General features: G+C 44.7%; 1 long non-coding RNA gene across 1 annotated transcript in view; it reads right to left on the bottom strand.

Annotated features, from left to right (window-relative positions):
- LOC116660874 overlaps window positions 1–25972 on the bottom strand; it is a 128116-nt gene that overhangs the window by 71172 nt on the left and 30972 nt on the right. The window contains exons 2-3 of the long non-coding RNA XR_004316515.1: window positions 19070–19124; window positions 18888–18987 (exon numbers count right to left, since the gene is read on the bottom strand). This is a non-coding gene — a long non-coding RNA (uncharacterized LOC116660874). The remainder of the gene's footprint in view (window positions 1–18887; window positions 18988–19069; window positions 19125–25972) is intronic.

Raw genomic sequence — 25972 nt, forward strand, 5'->3', positions numbered from 1 at the left:
AGGAGGAGCACCCCCGTGCTGCCCTGTGTAAATCCTGGGACCTCCCTGCACATCATGTGGCTGTTGAGATCTTGCACAATCTAGTGCCTGAGGGCGACTGTGAAGTGGTGGGTCCTCCACGACGGGACAAATGCACAAGTGGACTCCTCGGACCAGAAGATGGAAACGAAAGGGCTGAGTGATGGCAGGTGTGAGTCACCGATGCCAGCTGTGTTTGACCCAGTCCAACGAAATGGCTTATACTTTTGGGAAATGCCTGCATTCTGCAGGAGCATCCAGGGAACCTGGATATTCTAAATGGATGTTAGACATCCCTGGATAGTTCAGATATCCTAAAATGGGACTGCAAAGGGAATGACAGCCTCATCAGGAAGGAAGCAAGAAGGATGTGAATTAAGTACATTTTACGGGTGGTGTCTACACACCTGTCATTTTCTGGTCTTTCCATTCATTGGGTCAGATTTCATCATCAACTTAATGGAATAATTCTAAACTTGCAATAAAACATCAAAGTTGTGAACGACTCTAATTTTTTTCTTTTTTACATAATTTCAGGCCAAAGAAATAAAGGGAACAGTGACAGGTCAATCACGACCTCAGCCATTTAACCACATAAAATAGTTTCGAATGGGTAGAAAAGTCGGCCCCACACAGACCCCAGATTTCAGAACAACAGCCATCTCACTCTAATGTGCTTTATCCCAGCGAATAAAAAGGTGGCCTCTGCCCACAGCCTCTGCAGTATCTTAAGAGACCATCCTGAACGTAAAATAAAATAAAAAATTCCATCTAAGCCATAGACCCAGACCAACAATTAAAGCCAGGCTCATTTTCACGATTCTCCTAAAACACAAAGATTAGTTGGTTTTATCTACTGATAACGTTTCAGGCTTCCTCTCGGAGTAAGAGGAAATTTTCCCTGGTCGATTTTAATGCCCTTGAATGTTATTTTTCCATCTACAAAGTAATTGTGCTGCACCGATCTCCAGCTAGGGAAGAATTTATATTAAACTCTTCTCTGTACTTTCCTATATATTTTAAGTCTTCTAAAAATAAGCAACACCCCGCACCGTAGTGCATATAAACTGTATACATTCAAGAAGACGTCTTCAGAAGGTACTAAAGAATGTCAAGACAAAAAAGAAATCTTGAGTGCAGTCTCTGCACTTTGCACAGAAACTTCTAAATAAAAAGTGTTTGTTCTTTTATGAACCTCATTTCAAACTTTCTCTGTTCCTTCTATTTTTGAATCCAATTATACTGAAAGTTTATACATACACGCTGAGCTCCGGGAGGAATGCTCAGTGTCTGGGGGCTCAGTCCTTCCGTCTTCCATTCGAAAAACAATGAGGCGAAGCTATTAGTGAAAAAAATATATATTTTTTTTTAATATTTCTGAAATAATGCTGATGGGGAAAAATGGACTTGGAAATACGGGTGAGCATTTCAATTCATATTCTGCCAACTCTTTTGAAGCAGGAAATCACACTGCTGTTTCCCACATTCAGCTTCACAAAGACCCCCTCCACCTAAGCCCGTTTACTCACAGGCTCCTGTGGGGCTAGAACAAAGAGAAGGCTTGGCGTAGAGGGGATTATTAAGACGTATCAAGCTATTCAAACCCTGGAGTCCCAGGGAGATTTTGCGTTCCATCCTGAAAGCAAAATGTGGCATTTGCCAAAATGGCCACAGTCACGCTGTTAGTTTCAAAAGTGCACACACATCTAACAGAGAATCCGTAGGGCACTTGGCAGATACACCCACCTGTTTTGCAGCTGAAACATCTGCAGAAATCTTCAGAGATCCAACTAGAATTCCCAGTGGTTTTGGATTTTTCTTTTGTCTCTAAAGCTTTACCTGGTCCACAGCATCAAGACCCTGGTGATCTTGGACTTATGTAAGCTTCTGCCCCCAACACAAATGCACATACATAGGAACACACACAGATGCGTACATGCACGTAGACACATACAAACACATGCATGTGTACACACGCAGACACAGATACACAGAGGTGTGTACATGCACACACACAGACATTCCACCCCAATCAATAGCATACACATTATTTTCAAATGCACATGGAGCGTTCTCCAGGATAGATCACATGCTAGGTCACAAAGCAAGTCTCAGAAAATGTTCTTACTGACTGAAATGGCTCCGTCCTTCTGTCTTCCATTCAAAAAACACCTAGGTGATGCTATTAGTGGAAAATATATATATTTATAATATTTATGAGATAATGCTGATGGGGAAGAATGAACTTGGAAACACAGACTTTGGAAATACGGATGCTTGGACGGAGCTCAAGCATCTTTTCCAGCCACAATCCTCTGAGACTGGAAATCAACTGCAAGAAAAAAAAAAAACTATCAAAAACCCCCACAAACACGTGAAGGCAAAACAAATACACTACTAAACAACAATGGATTACCATAGAAATCAAAGGAGAAATCCAAAAACATACTTGGAGACAAATGAAAATGAAAACATAATGATCCAAAACCTATACGATGCAGATAAAACAGTTCTAAGAGGGAAGTTTATAGTGATACAAGCTCACCTCAGGAAATAAGAAAAATCTCAAATAAACAACCTGACTTTACACTTAAAGGAACTAGAAAGAACAAACAAAACCCAAAGTTAGTAGAAGAAAGGAAATAAGAAAGATCAGAGAAGAAATAAATGAAATAGAATCTTGATTTCAAACTATACTACAAAGCTATGGTATTCAAAACAGTATGGTTCTGGCACAAAAACAGACACATAGATCAATGGAACAAAATAGGGCTCCCTGAAATAAACCCACACTCAAACGGTCAATTAACCAATGACAAAAGAGGCAAGTGTATACAACGGGGAAGAAACAGTCTCTTTGATAAATGTCTTTGGGGACACTGGACAGCTACATGCAAAAGAATGAATCTGGACTATTTTCTCACATCATACACAAAAATCAGCTCAAAATGAATTAAAGAGTTTAAACTCCTAGAAGAGAACACGGGCAGTATGCTCTTTGATATTGGTCTTAGCAATGTTGTCTTTGTGTGTATCGCCTCAGGCCAGGGAAACAAAAACACAAAACAAGCAAATGGGACGACGACATTAAACTAAAAAGCTTCTGCACAGCGAAGGAAACCATCGACAAAACACAAAGGGAATGGGAGAACGTATTTGCAAATAATGTATCTGATAAAGGGTTAATGTCCAAATCGTCAGAAGAATAATCCAAATGATTAACAAAATCATACAACTCAATATCAAGAAAACAAACAATTCAATGGGCAAAAATGGGCAGAAGACCTAAATAGACATTTCTCCAAAGAAGGCATACAGATGGCCAGTAAACACACAGCCAGGTGCTCAACACATCACACGTCATCAGGGAAATGCAAATCAAAACCACGATGTGCCTGCACAGGGCTGTCTGCATCTTGCTGAGCAACTCTGTCCTCCCTCCTTGCAAAGCCCTCTGGAGGGAGGTGGTGCATTTTCAGCTCTGATGGGAGCCTCTGTCATGTTTTTATTCCCTGAGTTTGCCTCGTGCAGGAAGCCAAGCTCTCTTGCCATAAGGATATCTGTAGTTTGCTGCTTTCAGTAGGCTCCGGGCTCATCCCTAAGGGGACAGTCCTTGCTTCCCCATTCCCCATGCACGCCCCCCTTCCCCATCCCCTAAACTCTACAGAGTCTCCCTTTCCAGAGGGAGATGGCTGGCTGACTGTGATGACTTTTCCTGCAATTGAATTTAGATGCTTCTATTTCAGAAACGAATTCCCATGACGCCTGGGACAAATGTCAAGTATCCAAACGGAGGTAACGCTGAACGTAACTCCGAGGAGGGGCGGGCTTCATTTGAATAATTACATTGAATTAGCATGTGTTTCTCTCTCTGCAACGAGGGACCTCCTCTCCACTGGTCACTGTGGAGACCCAAGGAATTACCCCACACCGGCTAACACAAGAGCTCCTCCCACAAGCACTGGCCATCTTTTAAAATCATCTTTGCTGTTGTTAGTGGTCATTGCTGGCCATCTTCATTTGTTTCATACATGTGCCTGCATTTTCTAGATACTTTATGATAAATGCTTATTCCCTTTATTATCGCGAAAGTAATCAGCTAAGACAGATGGAGACTGCACAGAATCCAGGACTTCGGAACGAACCGTAATCTGGGTCCAGGTCTGGATGGCTGAGCGTCCTGAAAGCACCCACACGTGGACCTGCTCACAACACACACGTATTAGAGCTGCTGTTTCCAGAGGGGCTTTGCACCACGACTGGTGACGCCTCCAGTAAAGTAAGATGCTCCCTCCTTTCTCACGGGGAACCACTGGGCCAAGTGCAGCAGGGACGAGAGGCAGGGGTTTTACAAAGATAATGTAAATTTCCTTCTCTTTTCTAGCAGAGAAAATTCAGGGATAAGTGAGTCTGGTTTTTTCCCCTAGGTCACTGTGCTCACACATTCAGGGCAATGTCTCAGAGGCTCTTACAGGACACCATGATTCTCTGCCTCCACTACACTGGCTTTCATTTTTTTGCGTCAATGACTTGGGTCTTGTGGTTTCATTTTCCAGTTAAATTCTTCTTTAAAAAAACAGTCTTTACCAGTTGCACTTTTCAACCCCAGGTGTGACACCTACAGGACTCGGAACACCAGCTCCTGGGGATAGGCCCTCATCACCCGTGATTTATGACTTGCACCCTGTTCCCACACACACATACAACTGAGCAGGACCCTCGGGGCCTTCCAGGGTCAGACCCCTCCCCGGTGTCCTCTGCTGTAGCTCCTCGCTGAAGTACCCAGGTCACAGTGACCAAAACATGGCTTCCCTCATGCTAAAGCACATTCTAGCCTGACTCTAAATTGCACACATTTCTCTCCTCTTTAGAGGACCCACTGTCCCCCTTCAGCACCCTCTGTTCCAGGCACAGAAACGTCCAGAGTCATGACACGTTAACTCCTGGCAAAGAAGACAAACACCAGCACAGGGACCACTGGAGGAAGAGGACACGGTCTGACAACCACAGAAACAGGAGGCCCGTCACCAGGTTTTCCTGACATCACTGCCTCCATGTCACGGAGGGAAAAATGCACCCTCTGCACGTGCAGAGGTGTTGCTCAGAAGCTCTGTTCCTTGGACGATCGCTATAAAGCTCCCTGCTACCCCTCCCCGAATGGGGCTCACAGTCTCTAAGGTGTAAGTCGCCCTTTTACCTGGCAAAGAAATAAAGCTATTCTTCCCCACTTCGCCCAAAACTCTGTCTCCAGATTGCAATTCGGTGTCAAGGCACAGAGGCCAGGATTTGGCAACACGCTCACACACACACACACGTGGATGAGATTCAGGAAGAACGTAGTGGAAGCGGGCTTGGAAGTTCCCACCCATGGACAATGATGCAAAGAGGATGGCTGTGCCCTGGTGTGGGTACCTGGGTCCTCCATCACCCATCTGGAGACCTGGAGCCACCTCTGATGACTACTGTAGGACCTTCCTTCCTTCCAACTCCTGCTCCTTAAAATTCCACTTCCTAGCCTTGGTCATCAGATGTGCAAGCTCTACCCAGGCTGTTACGCCCGTGAGCGGTGAGCACAGCTGGGACAGAAGGTTCCATAAACTGAGTCACAGAGAGTAAGACATCCCCGCCCCGCCCCCACACAAACCTGGCTTGGAAGTGGACAAAGTCAGGAGGGAGAATCATTGTTCAGATGAGACGGCTGCGTGCAAAAGGCAGGGTCGGAGCAGCAGCAGTCAGCGTTTCTTGAGCAGTCACGGCATCCTGGGTGCCGCCCTAAGCTCGACCGTTCACATTCAAATCTGTAACCATAACCATAACTTTGTTTTCTATGTCTGTGAGCCTCTTTCTGTTTTGGAAATAAGTTCGCGTCTGATTTTAGAGTCCACGTATAAGTGATACCACATGGCATTTGCCTTTCTCTGACTTACTTCACTTAGTGTGATCATTTCTACGGAAAAGGGGGGAGGGCTAAATTGGGAATTTGGGATCAGCAGACACAGACTCCTGTATACACTACAGATAAACAACAAGGTCCTACTATAGAGCACCAGGAACTAGATTCAATAACTTCTAATAACCGATAATGAAAAAGAATCTGAAAAAGAATATATATGTATATATTTCCATGTATAACTGAACCACTCTGCTGTACACCAGGAACTAACACGACGCTGTAAATCAACTCTACTTTAATAAAAAAAATTTGTAATATAAAATAATTTGAAATTATAGAATAATGAGAGGCCAAGGTACAGACCACAGAAATTTAAGGGGCGAGCTTTGTCGTCTTTGCTTAAGGTCTCCTTTAAATAAAGAAAACGTTACAGATTCAGCTTAAAAATTAAACAATAAAAATCTTGCTTCCCCTCTCCTGTCCCTTATATCGTTGCTGTCATTCATTCAACTGATGCGGAAGCACACATAATTGAATACGTTGCTGCAACTGCTGTTTTGAGCAGATTGTTATCTGTTAGACCAACTAAGAATAAGAAGGCTAAAATTTTTTATTATACTCTCATAACATTTTATTTCTTAGAGATGAAATGGCTCATCAGAGACCGTCATGGGCCGCTCTAACCCAATGTCCGTCTCAGCAGCTGTGCCATCTTTAATAAATTAAAATTGTATTAAATCTTCCGACTCTTGAATTCTTGCTTTGCTTCACACTGTCCCCAGAGTTCACCAGGTAGCACTTTATTTTTTCTAAGTTATGCAAGCATCATGCAGAATGCAATTTCTTCTTTGCCACCGATTTACAGTCCCTGTGTTTTTCCTGATAACGGTTTCCTGATCTTAGAGTAGCCGCTTCCTTCTCTGGTGCATGTGTGCGTGTGTGCGTGTGTGCGTGATGCGCACACCTGTCATTTTTCTCTCTCCGTGTGCATCCTGTCACTGCTTTGTCCCCGCCAGAGAAGCAATTGTGAATATTTCACTGGCCATCATATAGATGGGTGTCTAAGTACTGTTAGATTGCAATATCATTCTATTCCTTTTTACTTTAAAATTTTTGTATTTATTTATTTTTTCAATGGAGGTACTGGGGATTGAGCCCAGGACCTCGTGCATGCTAAGCACGCGCTCAGCCACGGAGCTATACCCTGCCCCTTCTTCTTACTTTTATCCAGGCAAACGGCAAGCCTCATCTGAGATGGTTTCTTAGGCAATCTCCTTTCTGTGCACAGCAATACCATTTTTAGATGTCAGAGTGGAGGTAAAAAATGAGGCTCACACAATGCTCGCATAAATAGATCTAAAAGTCGTCTAACAGAGCGACTGTGCCCACAGACACGAACCCCATCTCTTTCCCATGAAGTTGGAGGTACCAGAGGGGAAAAAATAAACATGTTTATGGTTCTCAGCATTTCCCCAAAATTCATGTTAAAAAAAAGGCTGCATGTAAAGCTTATTGGCCAGACAGCACTCTTTCACGGATACTCATTTACTAAATAAAATCTCTTGTCCAATTCAGATACAAGATATTTCAATAAGGAAAACGAGGCGAGAGAAAGCAGAGAGGAGAACTTGGGTGCTGCCCCTGAACCCTGAAGGGAGGGAAGCAGAGAGAACCAACATCCAGCCTGGGTACCCAGTAAAGGACATGAGTGACAAGTCCCAGAGAATAAAACTTCGATACCAATCAAACAGACCTTGAAGAAAAGACTGATCCCCCCGCCGCCGTGCCCAATTCCTGTTTCTAGAAGCCAAAGAAAACTAGTTTTTGATGGTCAGGCAGGGCAGAGGCTGGTGGTGCAGAAAGACGAGCAGGGGGACAAAATTGAACAAGGCCCAAATCTCAAGTGTTGTGCAGTGCACGTCCTGGTTACCCAGCCACACCTCCATCCCTGCCCTGTACATAGGTGCATCAAAGTGTGAGCACAGTTCACTGTTAACAAGGGTGCTACTTTCAATTATCTTCCCAGTATGGCTACTCTCAGGCCACACACAAGTAATGACCACTGTGCTTTTTACAAAGGGCGAAGAATAGAAAATCAGCTCCCCAGTCCTTTCTAATTCCAACTGACTGTTCACCCCGAGATAATGAGTAACATCCATGAGTTAGTTCCACGTTCACTGGATCGGCACTGAGCTGATCCTGGGAAGTGTATTAAATGTCCTGTTGAGGCGGGAAGCCCCATAAAAAGACTGGCAAGACCCCAGACAAGGCCACTACTCTCCTGCCAGCACCATCCGGTTCCCTGGTCCAGAGGCTCTATCTCGCTTTTTGCCTCTGAAAAGGCTTACTTACCCCTAAAATTCTATTGGTTCCCTGAGCTCACTCCTGATTGGTTATTTCCTTCACTCCTGATTGGTTCATTTCTCTAACTTCTGATTGGACCATTTGTAGTACTTCATTTGCATGGAGCTCACTCCTGATTGGTTATTTCTCTCACTCCTGATTGGTCCATTTCCCTCACTCTGATTGGTTATTTCTCTCCCTCCTGATTGGTCCATTTCTACAAAGCTTGTTCCTGATTAGTTAATTTTGGTTATACCTCACTTGCCTATGATGCTGCAAAGTGTAAACTAGCAGCCAATAAAAGCCTGTGTAAACCTACAGACAGGGTCCAGAATTTGGAGTGTTAACTCCTCTGGGCTTGCTGGTGTAATTAACCTGAGTTGTCCAACTCTCCGAGTGCTGCTTGGTCTCTCGCCCGGATCCAGGTTGCTGCAACTGAGCTGTAGCACTGAGCTGTCACACATTTTTTCTGCGGCACTGTGAGGTTCCTGGTATCTCCTTGTGGCTCATCTCAGGGCACATCCTGGCTTGACACCCAGCTGCCACTGCTCTCTCTAATCTCCCCAGACCTCCACAAATGAAGCTCTGTTAGATCATCCTCTGTTGCTGATCAAAGTCATGGCTCCCCTGTTCAAAAAGCAGAGGGCGTAAAGGTGAATACAAGGATGCCTACAAGATAAGTGGAGCTTTACAGTCAGGTGGCTGTTTTCTTTTCAAACATAACGTTGGCACAATCATTTTAAACTCTCAACTGGGCTCTCAGGTTTCTGCTCATGGGATATCTTGGAAAAGCAAACATAAGCTCAGATCAAGAAAGCAAATACCTGCCCTTCCCTTCCTCCGGCTTCCCTGGATCATTAGGTCCAGAAGTCACCTGCCAAGTTCGCTGCAAACAACAGTCCTCCCCAGGACGCGCCACAGCTTCGGCTCACAGCAAAGCCTGCAGCGGGTGGCTGCTGCCTTTCAGCTCACTGAGCAACACCGTTCTCTAAACTCAAAGGCTGTGGAAATCCCGGCTCTTTGAAACCCTATCAGGAGGCAGGAACCACCTTCTCTTGCCTGGAGGGTCTAGGTCACTTTGACACAGAAAAGCAAGTCTGATTTCCAACTCCAGGGCAGGATTTCAGAAAGGAGCTTTCTGAATGAATACGACTTTGCCATCCATGTGAACTCTGTGTTTCTCAAGCAAGCGGGACCCTGGTTCCAGGGCCAAGGCCAGAGTGATGCTGGCTGTCCCGCATTGCCCTGGGCGACTCACCTCTCTGCATGATTAAAATCACACCTGCCCCGCCCACCTTTCATGTGACTTTTGAAGCACTGGGGGAAATGACACATGCAATGCATTTGGCTGGAGGCTGGCACAATGTGCTCAATATAATGTAAGAGTGATGGCTGTTAATGATGCAAAGAGATGTTTCACGGGGTTTAGCACAGGCTTTGCAAGACACAGAGGAAGCATGACTCCCTGGACCTTAGGGAAGCAGTTGTGGGAAAAAGGGGCTTGTTAGGAATAACAAAACACTCATGCCACCTTCATGGTTCTGAACAGAAGATAAAAGACCAAAGATTATAACAAAAGATGCTCTGTGGTTCCTACCACTTAAATTCTAAACTGGGGAGACTTTAGCCAGAACAACGGATGATGTCTTAAATATAGACTTCTTGCGATGCCCCAAGCAGTCCGTAACGTGACATCAGCTCTCGGGGGAACATTCACTGCCATCATCATTGTGAGTATTTCCTGCGTAGACCCGATTTCTAACCATGGGGCTCGTTCCAGTTGCCCTCTGTCTCCCGGAGAAGGGCATCGGGACCCCCACTGGCACCCACAGCCTTAACAACCCTCTGCCACTGAGCAGAACTCAGTTCTCATCTCTCTTTTTCAATCTGTGCAGCTGCCAGACAAGGAGATGAGCAGAGGGGCCGTTAGCAGGAAGCCCTTCTTCTCCAACAACAGCGTCCCGTGAAGAGGCTGTTACACTCCACGGACATAACTGCTTTCCTCTCTAGTTCGTTTTCTGTTTACACGGCAGGATGGGCACTGTATCTTCTCCTTTCAGCCCTACTTCTGCCCTGGAAAAATCTGATCTCCAGCCCCAGGCAGTGATCCGTTCTCTCATTACACCCCAATGCTGGGGGGTTCACTCAGTCCAAAATGCTTGACTCTCGGGGCTGGTAACTATTCGGCAAGTCAGTGCAGAACAGTCACAACAGAAGTCACTTACTTAGGATGGTATTTGGGAGTTTGCGTTTCTTCTTCTCCCCTGCCCCACAGCCAGGGTGTTTATCCCCCACGTCTCTTTAGAGACTGCAACACCCCTTATGCAAGAGATATTATAAAAGCAAATCGATGGAGCTGGAATTCGTTTTGTGATGATGTGAAAGGGACTTGGGGCAGGCAAAAATCTACAGCAGTGAAGGTTCATGAAACTACAACAGCTCTGATTTACTGGGCATCGAAAGAACCAGAAGAAGAGGACTTGTATCAAACGTGGTTTTATGCACTAGTTAGTGACAAATGATGACCAGTCAGTCCCAGAAAAAGCATTTTGTCCTCATCAATCACGATTAGCAAAATTGTAAGCCTTGCTCAACAGAAGTGCATAATCTCTTTAGCCTCTGTGTGTGCGCATATGTGCGTGTGCACATGTGTGCTTGTGCACATGTGGGCATGCACGTGTGTGCAATGTGTGCATGTGCGCACACACGTGTGTGTGCATGCATGTGTGTGCACATGTGTGCATGCTGTGTGTGTGCGTGTGTGTATTCCTTACCAGATGCACTCAGTTCTCCATAAATCAAGCCTCGGGGGCATCAAATTTTATGCTTGGGCCATTTTTGACAACTCATAAGTCTTGGCCATATGGAACTAAGAAATAGTTTCATGCCAACCATAAACAGGATCCTTTAAAAAATTTAAACAGGAGAGTTTTGTGACAGATTGAAACTCTACTGGGCAAAGCGCTCAACAGAGGCTTTGAAAAAAAAGAGTGTATTTTTAACTCCTTTAGACTGTAATTTTGCAGAATGAAAGTGATGGATAACATTTGCATTCTGACCTTTGTCTTCAACCTTCTGGGAGAGCCGTCGCATTAGCAGGTTAAGAACGAGGTAAGTCGGCCCCGTTTTACCTCACGCCTCCCTGCTGAACAAATACCGCACTTTGTGACGTTCTTTCTTGGGTGCTCAGGAAGCAGCATATGCGTCCACGGATGGAGAAGAGGCACGGGTAATTATAACTTCTTATGAGAAAGATGTGAGATCCAAGAAAGGTTCTCCCCAGAATCACAAGTACCCCCACCTCATTTTTCAGAGGCTGACACTGAGGCCCAGCAAAGGGACTAGACTGGACCAAGACACCGACCACCTTTGGAGATGACATTAGTTCTGGCTGTTCATCCGGGTCCCCGATGCCACTAACCTAGAGCTGTCTCGCATCTCTCTAGAAATCTCTCAAAACCTTGAGCAAAAAAATAAGGTCTGCTGCTGCAACACTGGCCTCTGCACCCCGACAGCCAGGTTGAGACTCGGAGGCAGTTTTGGGAGAATCAGAAAAGAACAGCATTATTGCTTTGCCAAACAAAGGGGAGACACCATGGGCTCATGCCTTAGGGACTGTGAATTCACCTTGGGGTTGGGTCTTGAGGTTTTACAGAGACGCTGGATGGAACAGAAAAGGTGGTGACCATCAGGGTGTTGCACAGGGCGCTACATTCCTCTCAACCTCCGTGAATCCTCCTGGTGTCACGGAGGAACCCCGGAGGGTCTGCCCATTCTTCTGAGATGATCAGCCTGTTACCTCCTTCCTGGAGCATAGCCTCCAGGTTAAAGCTATTCTTGGTAAAGAATATATAGGGAGGGGAGAGCATGATGGAAAAGTCTGGGGGTTATTCAACATTATTCAACACAAAGGCAGTAAGGGGGAAAAAGCAACCTGCAGTATTTCTCAGAATGAATCTGCAAAGTTTTAGCATCAGGGAAGCCAGCTGGTTAGTTTTGTTTCTTACTCTGTCAGGTCCGGTATAGTCAATAGACTAGGGGTTTTCTCTGCCTGGGTCACTGGTGTAGCCCACGGATGCAAACGCATCACCTGACACATAGTAGGCGCTTCACAAATGTCTACTGAATAATAAGTTTTAAGGATAGTAAGATAAGAAAATGACTGCTGGAGGATGGACCAGAAGAACACCGGTGAGAAAACAGAAATAGTCGGTCGTCCATTCAAATGCTCCCTTTGTGTTTCCCTCTGTTTGCATATTTCAGCACCAACCCCAGGTGTTCGAATGTTACTATGGAACCAAGACCTCGCGATGGTGCATGAAGGCATCTAACCACCACAGCACCTGTCTGTGAGCCCTACACCATTGTTCGCTCCGCCAAGATCAGAGACTAGGACGCTCCCATCCCTCACTTTCTCCTTATTTACTCAGCATCTCCTTTATCTCCTTTGAGACGCAGATCTACTCAGATAATATGAGGATAGACAAAAAACAGTACAGGAACATTTAGTAAAGAGAAACATACCAAATACTTTCAATCACACTGAAAGATACCTAATCTCATTCCTCTTTGAAAACATGCCAGTCAAACATGATGGAAATACCACTTCCCAGATTTACAAAACGTACATGTTAATAATCCAGGTTAGTGCATGCAGCAGTAATGCTAATCCTGGCTCATTCTGGTTCCTGAGAGGCAACAGTTAAATTGTTGGAAATAATATAATTTGCAGGATTCCCCCATAGCAAAGTAACTCATATCGGCTTCTAAAGTGTTGACTTGTTTATTTTCCTATTGAATATTCCACAAGCCATAATCACATCCTTTAAAAAGGACTTGGTATTTAAATAGTAATCTCCAGACATTTAAAATTTTAAAAATACACGTATTTGGAATAAAGCCAACTACAAAATAAGAATGGTTTTATTCCTTTGATAACTATGTAAGTTTAAAAAGCTAGGGGTCTAATCTGTTCTTAGAAATAATAATTAGTACATATACGAAAACTAAAAAAAGTGCAGTATTCTGTATATACGTATTTACATGCAATATAATGTGTATATGCAGTCGAACTGTAATAATTCTTCATAATAAAACTGAAAAAGGGAAGAAAACATGTATTTGTTGTTTGTTTGAATTTTATAGCTATGTAATTGTAGATCCTTAAGAACATTAGCAGAGGCTACTGAAAAGACAGTTTAGTCTCCCTCTCAGTTAAAAACACATTAATAAGGACAAAATGTCTGGGGGAGCCAAGGAACTATATTCAATAGCTTGTAATGGCCTCTCATGAAAGATAATATGAAAAGGAACATATATATATATATGCATATGTGTATATGTATATCTACATACATATATCAGTATGCTGTGCACCAGAAATTAACACAACATTACAAATCAACTTCTCTACCCATCCAGCAGCAAACATTTTGGGAAGACCTTCTTTCCTTGGGTTGCCTGTCAAAAGGAAAAATTCTCCATTGAGAAGGATGCCCTGTACATAAGGTACCACTTGCCGAATCTACACTGAGACATGGACGCACCAGTGGAAACATCTGTCAGCTTCTGTTTATCAATCTGGACTTGACTTCCTTTCAAATACCCACATATCAACCAAGAATGCGCTTTTTAACGAACCAGATCTTCATTAAATGCTGCGCTGAGCACATGACTAGGTATATGCAAGACTGAATGATGACTGAATAAATGAATACTACATGGATGAACGAACAAGCTCAGTGAATATTTACGGAACACCCTGGAGATACCAGATGCTGTGTTGGACGTGGAGCCAGGAGTCAACCCCCCGAGACTCGTGAGAACTTACAGAGATCACTGTCTAGTGTGGGTAAAAGGTAGAACCAAGCAAATAAACACACTAAAGGAAAATTCCAGCTCGTGGTAAAAGCTATAAAGGAAACAAGGATTCCAGAGCATTGTTCTGATCTTTGGAAGAGAACTTTAGAAATAATCTTCCTCCATTGTTGCCTCAATTTCATTATTTTCACAGCTAATTTTCAAAAATTCTCACCCAACGGCTACTGTCCAATGACCCTTCTCTCATCATGTTTTCCACACTCCTTAGCTCAGCTCACACACCCTTCATGCTTGTCCTCCAGTATCTTCTCCAGCACGTCCCCTACAAGTGGGGACAACTGACATCGCCTCTATTTTTCAAGCACATTGGGAATTTATTTTTTAAAAAAATAGCCGAAGCCTTTTCTATTATGAGAATGCCTTGTTTCTCACTGTCTTCTTCATCAGATTCTCTCTACTCCCTCCTAACTCCCATATCTCCTTCTAGACCCTTTTCAATCACTGCCCGAGTCGCTAAAATAGAGTGTTTATCACCAGCTGCTGAGATGACGTGGCACTGGGTCCCAGCTGAGCTGCACATCCAATAAAACGCACTGAAGACTTTCCAGAGGCAAGACACCAGTGAGTTTTTCATCTTTCTATTCTCAACACTCAAGATAGTGAATGACATAAAGTATCTGACTGATGGATGGGTGGATGGATGGATGGATGGATGGATGGATGGATGGATGAGCAAAGCTTCTTCCTTTCTCCTTAGCACGAAACCCCTACCCAGTGGGAGAGTATGTGAGCCAACCGGAGTCCGTCAGCACCCCCAAACGCAGACAGCTCCAGAAGTGACTTGCCATAAACCTTTTACCTAAGCTGGACTAGAGCTTTTCTTAGGAGCTTTTGGACTGAACCTGGTTGGAAACGATTCTTTTCCTTCCTCATTACAGAGTTGTTGCACAGATAATGAGCTTTGAGCTGCTTTTGGCCATGGTCCCTATTTTCCCAAGACGCTTGTCTGGAGAAATAAAACTAATGCACAGAAATGAGAAACAAGAAGAAAGGGTCCAGTTATAGCTTCATCTCTGGTTCCAACCATCCCCAAGTCCCCAGCCTTCTAAAGATGAGTTTATGAGGCCCAACCTTCCTTTCCACCTTTTCTTTCTGGAAGCAGAATTCCATTCTCAGATTCTCACCCAGCAAGTTTCACCCTGGAGGTAAAGACTTTCCAGGGGACATTTACCGAGTTTGGGAGACATTTTTGGTAGTTTCAAGCACGTGGTTGCCACTGGCATCTGGCAGATGGTGGCGAGGGATGCTGATAAACGCCCTAGAATGCGCAGAACAGACCCTCCCAACGAAGGATGATCAGACCTCAAATGTCAGGCTTGAGAAACCGAATCAGTTCAGACTCATCACTTACGACAAGGAGTCTAGCTAGTACATGCATGCCTGGGACTTGTAAAAGCCATGCCCTGAGGCTAAAGGCTACCCTCCACCCCGGGAGGCTAACTGGCAGGTTGCATCTGCAAGTCAATCCCCCAAACATTCATCCCCCAGCGGAGGGAGTCTCCCTGCTAAAAGAATGGATTTCTATTTACAGCGTCTTCCCTGCGATGCATGTGAAAAGCACTTTTCCTCCTTCCTTAATTTTGCTCTCTTCTGGCGAGGTTACACCACCAGCTTTGAAGTTAAATCAAGTAACAACAGAGCTTATTAGCCTTGCTTTTTTTTTTTTTTGAAACATCTCCATCCACCTTCCATGGTTTATGCAGGCTGGCGATGTGGGCCGATTGATTTGACTTAAAGAGCTCCTTCCTGGAGAGCAGACGTCAACTTTTCTGCAATTTGCAGCCTCCGTGCTGTCAGACAGAGCCCGGTCCCTGAGGCTCTATCGATCAGTGAGGGCACTGACTTTTTAATGAACCCACGTGCAATGCAGAATCTGAGTGGCCTTGCATCGATCCGACCTCAGGGGGTGCCTTCTTTGCACAGGAAGCTCCCTCTAAGCGTTTCCCATCTCGTTTTGTCTTTGCAATTTTCGCTCCGCTGTTCACCTCCTCCTCAGCCCACACCGGCACGAGATGCTTCACACCCACCTGGCTCCGCACGGACTTGTTTGCTCCCACGTGCGTCCCCAGAGGGTCAAAGACTCTGACTGACCTTAGGATGCTCACCTGAACCCTTCAGCATTCATCAGGAAACTGGTGTTCGGTCATGATGCGTGGGGCCCTGCCACTAACACACCCCCAAGTTACAACAGCCGGCAGGTTCCTTCAGTGCTCCTATCATTTGCATCATCTTGGGTGGTAGCGCACGGCTGACACAGCACAGACTCTGGGGTGGGGTGAATGGGGCTCAAAGCTCGTTTTACTGGTTGAATATGTGAGTGATCTTGGCACGTGAACTTCCAGAGCCTCAGTCTCTTCCTGCGAAACGGACATGACATCACTTATATCCTAAAGGACTGCTGTATCCAGCACTTTAAATAACCAATGAAAAGGGCCCAAGGAGAGGGGCAAGCGCCTGAGAATCATTCAGCAAACTCGGTTCTCCACTCTCTGCCTTCCGGGCTGCTGTACAGAAAGGACGATCTGAAAAACTTGGGGACGTGGGAAAATCTCTTATTGAGACAGGAAGGGAAAGGGGGCAGGGCATTAAAACCATGACACAGCCACGGAGGACAGGGTCCCCGGATAAAACCGAGATGGCGGAAGAGTCAGCGTCCAGTAGTAGACCCTGCCCTCGTGGCACACCCAGAGGCGCCGTGCCAGTTCCCAGGCTGACCAAAAGTGGCCAAAAAGTGGGCCAAATCCTGGGAACCCTCAGCCCTTACCCAACATAGTGGGAATAGTCCTTCCACTAATTAGCATATGAAATCTCCTGCCCATAAAAACTAACAGCCCCGCCCTCGGGGCCGCGCCCCCTCCTGGGTGAGACGGCCCACACCCTGCCCAGGTGTGCATCTACTTTTACTTTAAGCTAAACACCCCCACACCTTGAGGCCCCGCTCTCTTGCCTTCCGAGGCAGCCCCCACTCCGCCTCTGGAATGTGTGTCTCACTAAATAAATTAGCTTTCACTCTGCGATGGCTCGCTCTTGAATTCTTTCCTGCACTGAAGCCGAGGACCCTCACTTGGCAGGGCGTGTCCCAGGGACTCGCCTGGGACCTGGGACGTGACCCTCTTCTCCCGCCCAATTTTTCTTGCGACAATATTGGTCCTAAAGGACCCTTCAGTTGCACAGAGTAAGTATTTTGGAAAGATTAAGAAACCAAGCCTTGGACAGAGGAAACGACCAGCCCGAGGTAACGGGCAGTGTAGTAGAACCAGGATCTGAATCCACGCCATGTGACTCCAGACTCTGCTGTAGGGACGTCTATGCAGCTATCTACCCACATACAACCACAGCGCTGAAGACTGAAATGCGTCGTCACCAATATGGAAGAGAAGGGAACAGAGTACCTCAGGCTGATGGAGAGATTGAAATGTGGGCACAGAAGTAAAGGAACAGAGAACCCGGGAGAGCAGCAGTGAACAGACTGGTGGGGGGAAGACGACGACTGTTTACAGAACCTGATTTAATCATGAGGACGTTCAGGGCAGGAGGGAGTAAATATAAAAGGCTCCTGGACTCCGGGTGGCACTCAGAGGGAGGGAGGGAACCGGGCCCTCCTGGAACTGGGAGAGAGCGCAGATACGCCCCGTGGTGCTCGGGCCACCTGCCCGGAGCTGCCCCCTCGTCTCTGCCACACTCGGCAAAAAGGCCAGGCCACTATCTTGTTCCATGTCAACTGGTGGGGAAACTTCAGTTTCCGACACACATCTTTAGAAGCACCTGGGTCTCTCCTTCGTAAGGGGAAGCAGCTTCACCAGGGGAGTTTTTTACAGAAAGATCAGCTTTCGGAGATGGAGGCAAGTGGTAAAAACCAAGCTCCATGAAGAAGGTGCCCTCCGGGGCTGGCCGGCTTCCTCTGCCAGGGCTGAGGCGAGGCTGTGAGGTGAAGGCGACGGGAGGACAGTCTTGCCCCAGAGCTTCTAAGTGTCACTTTGTGTTAGAACAATGGTTACAAAGGGAGAATCTGACAGCTTTCGTGCTGTGGCTGTTAGCACCTTATAAAGTTTGGTAAAAGGAGCCCAATAAGGGCTGAAATAGGTAAGCTATGCCCCGCACTGTCCTCAACACACCTGGACAATTCTCTCCTGTTTAGGTTTTTAACCTTCCAGAGACATAGCCAGAAGCCCCCTGAATTAGTCTCAGAAGCAGCAATGCAGCTTCTAGGAAAGAGTTCCCTCTCTCATAAAGCAGAGAGTCACATAGCTAGAAAGTCCCTTTTTTTTTTTTTTTTCCATGACTCCTTTCCTGTTTGGGAAAGGGGTTTGTGTGAAGGGATGTGATGCCTGGAACTGTGGCAGCCACTTTGTGCCCATGAGGAAAGGCTTCTCCTTAATATGTGTAAGGATAGAGGGAAGAAACACAGAAGGCATCTGAGACCTCAATGAGAAGGCTGAATCTTGTTACGTAAGACATTAAATGCATTTATTGTTTAAGCCTCTGTTACCTGTGGCTCAAAGCATCCTTAAGAAAAGCAGCAACAGCAATAGTAATCATCGACCATAATCATGATCGTAATAAACCTTAAATTTGCTACATGATTTGCCTTTTACAAATTGCCGGTTACGTAACGAAATGCCTTACTCGCTGATGTCGCCCATTTTGCCTCAAGAGGCACCTGGAAACATGGACGCTGGTTGACTGATTGATCAATAATGATACTGTGTTATTTTCATAGACTGACAGGGCTTGGGAAGTGGCCCCGGCTTACCTTTTCTGTGAAGAGGAAAAAGCTGAGATTCTTAGCATTGAATTGACTTGCTGAAGGTCATGGAGGCAGTGATCCAGAGAGGAACCTCACTTTTCTGTATCTGAGGCAAAACAGGGTGTGGTTATGAGCACAAAGGGCAGGACACCAAGTGCCTGGGTTCAAATTCCAGCCTGGCCACTTACCGTGTGTGACATTTTGCCCCAGTTACTTGGCTCCTCTGTCCCTCAGTTTCCTCATCTGTAAAATGGAGAGAGTAGCATTACCTCCTTCAGAACTATCAGGCCCTGAATTCACTAAGATCCATGAATTCCTTAGCAGGGTAACTAGTCTGTAATGACCGTTCCAGAAATATTACCTGTTGTCTAATTCTAATGCTATTTCTCCTATCCTGGGAGGCATTTTTGAAAGAGAGCAGGTACGTTGAGTTGGGAATTTATTACTATTTTTGACTGCCCAATAATCACTCTTGCTTCTTTTAGGACAATACTCTGATTTTCCTTTGAGGAACCCCCACTCCTCACTTCTCAGTCCAGGCCGACTGGGCAAGGCTGGACCCAGGAGCGGACAGGTGACCCAGACCTGGACAGACACGGTCATGCCCTTGACCAAAGCCATCATGTTGGACGTGGGATGTGGCCTGAAATGCTTCAGTCAGAGCCAGTTCCAGGGCGTTTGCCAAAATTCTTAGGAAAGAGAACTTCCCTTAATGCTGGGCTTGCCGGGTGGAGAAGCTGTAAGCGCAGGATTGTCGGGGACCCATCGGGGTGACCTTTCCCGCAGGTGATTGTAACTGAGAGGAGAAGAGAGTGGAACATCGGGGAACACGCCTGGCTGGTGAGCCAAGGTCCCTCGGTCTGGACCATTTAGGGACATGAGCCAACACCCCGCCACTTCTCTTCATCCCACTGGAGTGGAATTTCTGTCCCATGAGACAGGAAGGAATCCCGGTTAATACCCCTGGTAGCTTCTGCAGGAACCCAGCAGAAGGAACAGGAAGCTGACTGACTGCACGTGGCAGGAATTTATACTCTGAGTACAGCACCGAAACAGAAGCGAAGGTCTTTTCCCTGCGTGAGCACAAAATTAACACATCTCCAAAAGAACGAAGACCCTAAGAGCAAGGGTTAGACCACGTGTGTGATCTGAGGCAGCTGCCCAGACCCCACGCTCCGGGAGCTTCGCCGTCCTGAGAAAGGAGCTTCGGCTGGCGGAGATGAGGAGGAGGAGGAAGTCCTCGGTGACGTTTCTGGCTGAGGAGGGAAGGTGGGAAGCTTGCGGCTTTAAGAGCCACTTTAAAGGATTTCAATTAAGAACGTTAGTTCATGGGAGGAAGGTAGAGCTCAGGGACAGAGTGTGTGCTTGGCATGCACGAGGTCCTGGGTTTCGATCCCCTGTGCCTCCGTTAAAAATAACTAAATAAACCTAATCACCACCCCCCGCCAAAAAAAAAAAAAAAATTAAAAAAAAAAAAGAATTAAAGAAAAAAAGAATGTTATTTCTTAACTGAGGTAGCCAAAACAGCAGTGAAAAAAACTGTCTAATTAATACTGAAATCACACTCCACACAGCAGGAACAGCAGGTTAAGAACGAAACACCTACAGTCCAGCCAACAGGAAATATATCGTGTATCTCCAATTAGGAAGGAATAATAAATGTCTAAATTACTGATATAAAGAAAGACAGAATTAGGCCATAACATCCAAATGGCCTGACATTTTATACTTAAATTCCTGGCTCCTGGTGACAAAGGAAAAGAAATCCATGCAAGTAATTTGTACGCAATGTTATTTAGCATTGATGGACGAGGAGGAGACACAGCCTGGAGCATCACTGAATATTCTGTGTGTCTCCTTCTAAATCAAGTTAGCATCATTCTTTTTTTTTTTTTTTGCCATTATGTTGTTTATTGTGTTTACTCTACACTCAGGTATTAAATGCTGGAGGAGCGTTGATTTTACGAAGGGGAGGGAGAAATGGGGAAATCTCAAGCTTGTATTATGTTTTTAATTGATTTACTTTTAAGATAGATACGTAATTATTTGCATACTGGGCTGTGAGAGTCCAGGTTAGCAGCATTCTGCCTTTCTCTTCAGAACACCCCTCTTAACCACAGCAGACAGGGCACCTTCCAGAAAGAGCAATGTACAAAAGGTGTCGCGGACTTACTTTCAATTTCACATACTTTTCACGAGTCACCAGGAGAATCCAGGGCTCTCAGAAATATTTTTCATCCTTACCCACTTCTGTGGATCCATCTTCTACTTTACAAAAAAAAAAAAAAAAATTGTCCCCAAAGAGTAAAATAAACTTATCAGTCACCAAGCAAAATTTGCTTGTAGCCCTCTTTAAGGAGGTGGGTGCACTGCTTTATTATTGTAATTGTTAAATCAGCAACATTTGAAAATCAAGATGTTGGAGAACCACTTCTAAAACGGCGGCCTCCCAACATCTGCTCCTCTCGTAAAGAAACGAGAACCCTGGCGAAATGGCCAAAACCAACTTTTTCAACAACAAAACACCCAGGGAGTGAAGAGGGTCAATTTTTCTAGAATTTCCCCATGACAGTATTTAAGATATCAATTTTCAACAAAACTGTAGGCGACATGAAAAGAAAGAAGAAAGTATGGCCCATTTGCCAAGCAACTAGATCTAAATCCAGCAAGACTGTGTTTCAGAAATAAAGGAGAAATTAAGAGATCTCCAGGTCAACAAACACAGAGAATTCATTGTCAGTAGACGCATCCCATATTATTAGTAAAGGAAATCCCTGACAACGAAAAGGTAGACTTTTGCAAAATGGATTTAAAAACATTATCCAATTGCATGCTGTCAATAGGAGCTACACTTGAGATTCCGAGAGGTAAGTAAGTTGACAGTTGAAGGATGGGGTGGGAGGGTGTAGCTCAGTGGTAGAGCGTGTGCTTAGCATGCACGAGGTCCTGGGTTCGATGCCCAGTCCCTCCTTTTAAAAAATAACTAAGTAAACCTATTACCCTCCCCCCGCAAAAGAAAACAAAAAAGGACAGGGAAAATATCACACAAACAGGATCCCAGAGAGAACAGGAGTGACCATACTAACATCAAACAAGACGGAAACTTAGCAACGACAAAGGAAGATATGTGACAATGGTAAAGCGTTCAATACATTAGGAAGAAAAAAGTGATGGAGACACATGTGGCTCAATCTAGAGGCATAAATAAATAAGCAGGAAATTCAAAAATAATCTTTGAAGACTCCAATATTCCACTTTTAATATTTTCAAAATAGCTAGACAGATTATCAGCTAGGAAACGGAAGATCTATGCGTGACTATTAAAAAAACTACACCTAACATATAAATACAGAATACTCCACTCAACAACAGAATGTGCATTTTGTTCCAGCGCACATAGAACATTCTCCAGGATAAACTGTATATTAGCCATCAAACAAGCCCCAATAAGTTTAAAAGGATTGAAACTAGGCAAATTATTTCTTCAGATCACAATAGATGAATTTTGAAGTCAAGTAGTAAAACATAATTTAGGAAATTCATGTGTGTGGATCTTAAACCACACACTCTCACTTTCTTAAACATAACACCGAAGCACATGTCACAAAAGAAAATAAATGGATAAAGCGGACTTCATCAAGAATTACAATTTTTTTGCTTCCAGAAACTCCATCAAGAAAATGAAAGGACTGTCCACAGAACCGTAGAAAATATTTGCAAATCACATAACCGATAAGAAACTTGAATCTAGAAGAATTTGTACAAGTCACAATTAGAAGAAGAACAACCAAATATAAAAATGGGCAAATTACTTCCATTGACATTTCTCTAAATATGTTATACAAATAGCCAATAAGCACATAAAAAGATGTTCCTCGTTGTCACTGGGGAAGCATGAATCAAATCAACAGTGAGATACCACTTCACACGTATTTTGATGGTTAGAAACGAAAAAAAAAAAAAAAAAAACCAGACAGTAACAAGCGTTGACAAGGGTGTGGAGACACTAGAAACTTTATACGTTGCTGGTGGGACTTTAAAAGGTCTCACCTTTGGAAAACAGTTTGGGAGTTCCTCAAGACGTTAAACACGGAGTTACTAATGGCCCAACCACTCTGCTCCTAGCCGTCTACCCAAGAGAATTGAAAATATATGTCTACATTAAAGCTTGTACAGATATTTTTCATCATAGCCAACAATGGAAACAAACTAAGTGTCCACCAGCTTATGGGTAGATAAACAAAATGTGGTCTGTCCATATAATGAATATTATTTAGCTCTAAAAAGAAAGATGTATTGGTAAATGCCACAATAGGATGAACTTTTAAGACACTGTGCTAAGCTAGCCTACGCGATGCTATGTTACGTTATGTTACCCGAAAGAAGCCAGTCACGTTGCATGATTCCAATTCCATGACACAGCCAGGATTTAGCAAATTCATAGGGACGGAAGGTAGGTTGGTACTTACAGAGGATGTGGGTGTGGGAGGTGATAAGGAGTGACTGTTGAGTGAGTCTGGTGCTGCTTTTGGGCGTGATGAACATATTCTAAAATCTGATGGTGGTGATGGTTCCACCACTCTGCGAATGTACCAAAATCCAGCCAACTCTACACATGAGAAGCACAAATTTTATGATACATGAAGTATATCTCAATAAAGCTGTTTTAACAAATCCAGAGGTTTTCTTTTAAAACTGGACTTCAACTTTCCTTAAGGAGAAGGAGTTCTGCCAACACTGGGCTTGCATTCCTGTTTGGAAGAGACTGAATTAGCTGAGATGGGGCTATGGATTTTAGCTGGAGCACAGGCAGTGAAAAAAATATTCCTATGGTTTCCCATATTCTCCACCTGGCCCCCTACACCCAATTATATGACCAGACGAATCTCCATTGGCCATGAATATGGCCAGCCCTGCAGGAGAATGCTTAATTCCTCCTTACACTTTAGAAATACTGTATTTAATTGGACTTGAAGAGGGACTGGAAGGAGGAAGGACTGCATTCATTACTTGTTCTATCAATTTTATATAAACTCACACTTAGTCAAAACCCTAAAAATCACGTATTTAAAATTTCTGTGCCTCTGTTCCCATAGCTAAAACAAAGCTAAAAATAGTACCGAGCTCCCGTGGTTGCTGTAATATCAAATGAATTTATATGCGCATTACGTATGTGTGAATGAGAATGTCAGCGTGCATATCAAAGTGCCCTCTGTATAGTACTAACGTCTAGTAATAACAATAATGTTATTATAATTATTTTTGTCGATAGTAGTCTTCAGAGCAAGACAGTCCTGGATAATACAGAGATAAATAAGACATGGTCTCTGCTTTCAAGAAGGTGAAATTTTGGAAGTATATACAAGACCTTGTGGTAGCTCACAGCGAAAAAAATGTGACAATGAATATAAGTATGTTCATGTATAAATGAAAGACTGTGCTCTACACTGGAATTTGACACAACATTGTAAAATGACTATAACTCAATTAAAAAATGTTTAAAAAGTCAAAGAATGAGATAAAAATAAATGCAATATAAATACAAAAAAGAAAGTGAAATCCCAGGGAAGAGGCAAACCCCTTCCGTGAACATGTTCGTACCAGGCTGCTAAGAGAGGTGTTTGCACGGGGCGGTCTCAGCACAGCACAGAGAACCCTTGGGGTGGGAGAGGCGAGGAGGAGGAGGCTTTGCAGAGAAGACAGACCTGAGCTGGCCCTGGGGCACGACTTGCAGTTTTTCAGGCGCAGGGAGTGGAAGAAAAGAGGACGCCCCAGAGAGATGTGTATTCAGGAGAAAGGCACGTGACGGCAGGTGTGGGGACCTAATGTGGTCCAGGATATCAGAGTCCGGAGGGCCTCTATAGGGAATGGAAAATCTGAGGGAAAAAGTCTGACTGTGTGCTTTTAACCAGAGAAGACCCTCAGGATCCAACTTGTCATAAAACCATCATGGCACCTTTAGTTCCACGAGTCAAGGCGTTGTCTTTGTGCGGAGAGAGCGCTTAAGCCAGTTTGATGTGGGTTTCTACTACATGCCACCAAAACATCACAATTATTTTAAAAATTGACGGTGGACTTGTCAGTCGCCACTGCCCACCAGCCTGGTGCCGGTTCCTCCAGCCAGAACCTTCTGTGAGGTGCTGACCTCAGTTACTGAGACTCAAGCATGCCCCTCTATAGGACTCTGTTCAAGGCGCACGTCACCGGCCATTCTCCCTGCCTGCAGAGTCAGCCTGTTAAGGAAACCTCGGTGGGAGAGCTTCTTTGCAGTCACTGCGCAGTTAACCCAGGAACTGCAGCTGCCGTATTGAAGCGGCTGACGCTCCCCAGAGGTGACACTGGGTTCTATTTAGTGACCAACGTCCTTGACGTTTCTGAGCCAGCAGCAAGTCACAGGAGACTTCCTCTGCCTTACCTCACCCATCACAGACCGCGGTGGAAAACAAGATGCTTTCCTGGGGCAGGGGAGGCTTTAAACATGTTAATGCAACTCCTTTGAGCACTTTAGCATCTCATTAGTGTCTTGTCCAGCTGACACCGAAGCCTGAAGACTTAATTATTGCTCAGTAAGTTGGCAGGCGCTACCTTCCAGAGCAGCAATCATGTTTTATTTATTTCTCGCCAAGAGTGAAAAAAAAAAAAAAATCCGGTCCCAGGCTGCTGACTCCTGACTGGTTCCTGGCGTTCTGGAAGCCAAGGTTCACTGGCAAACAATTCAGTTCCAAATAACACGAAAACATGAGCCCAACTTTCAGCCTGAAAGGTAGACTCTCAAAGGTTACGACACAATCACACCCTGAAAAATCACATTTCTCTTCCGTCCCCAGAAGACCTTCAAAGAAACTTAGTGAAATGAAGAAAACAGGCTTTATAGATGTGGATGGAAACACACGTGTTCTGAAAATAAAAAAAAAATAAATGAAGCTTATCGTAACTAACGGAACCCTTCGTGGAAAAGCAGTATCCGGGGTACTTTTCCTAATAGTTTTAAGAATGTCCTGTATCTGCACAACACACTGAGAATTCCAGAGCTGATGCGCACAGCTCTGACCCCAGCAAGCACCTGCGGGTCCACCACCAAGCAGCTGGGT

The sequence above is a fragment of the Camelus ferus genome, chromosome 32, assembly GCF_009834535.1.
Source record: "Camelus ferus isolate YT-003-E chromosome 32, BCGSAC_Cfer_1.0, whole genome shotgun sequence".
NCBI classification, from domain to species: Eukaryota; Metazoa; Chordata; class Mammalia; order Artiodactyla; family Camelidae; genus Camelus; species Camelus ferus.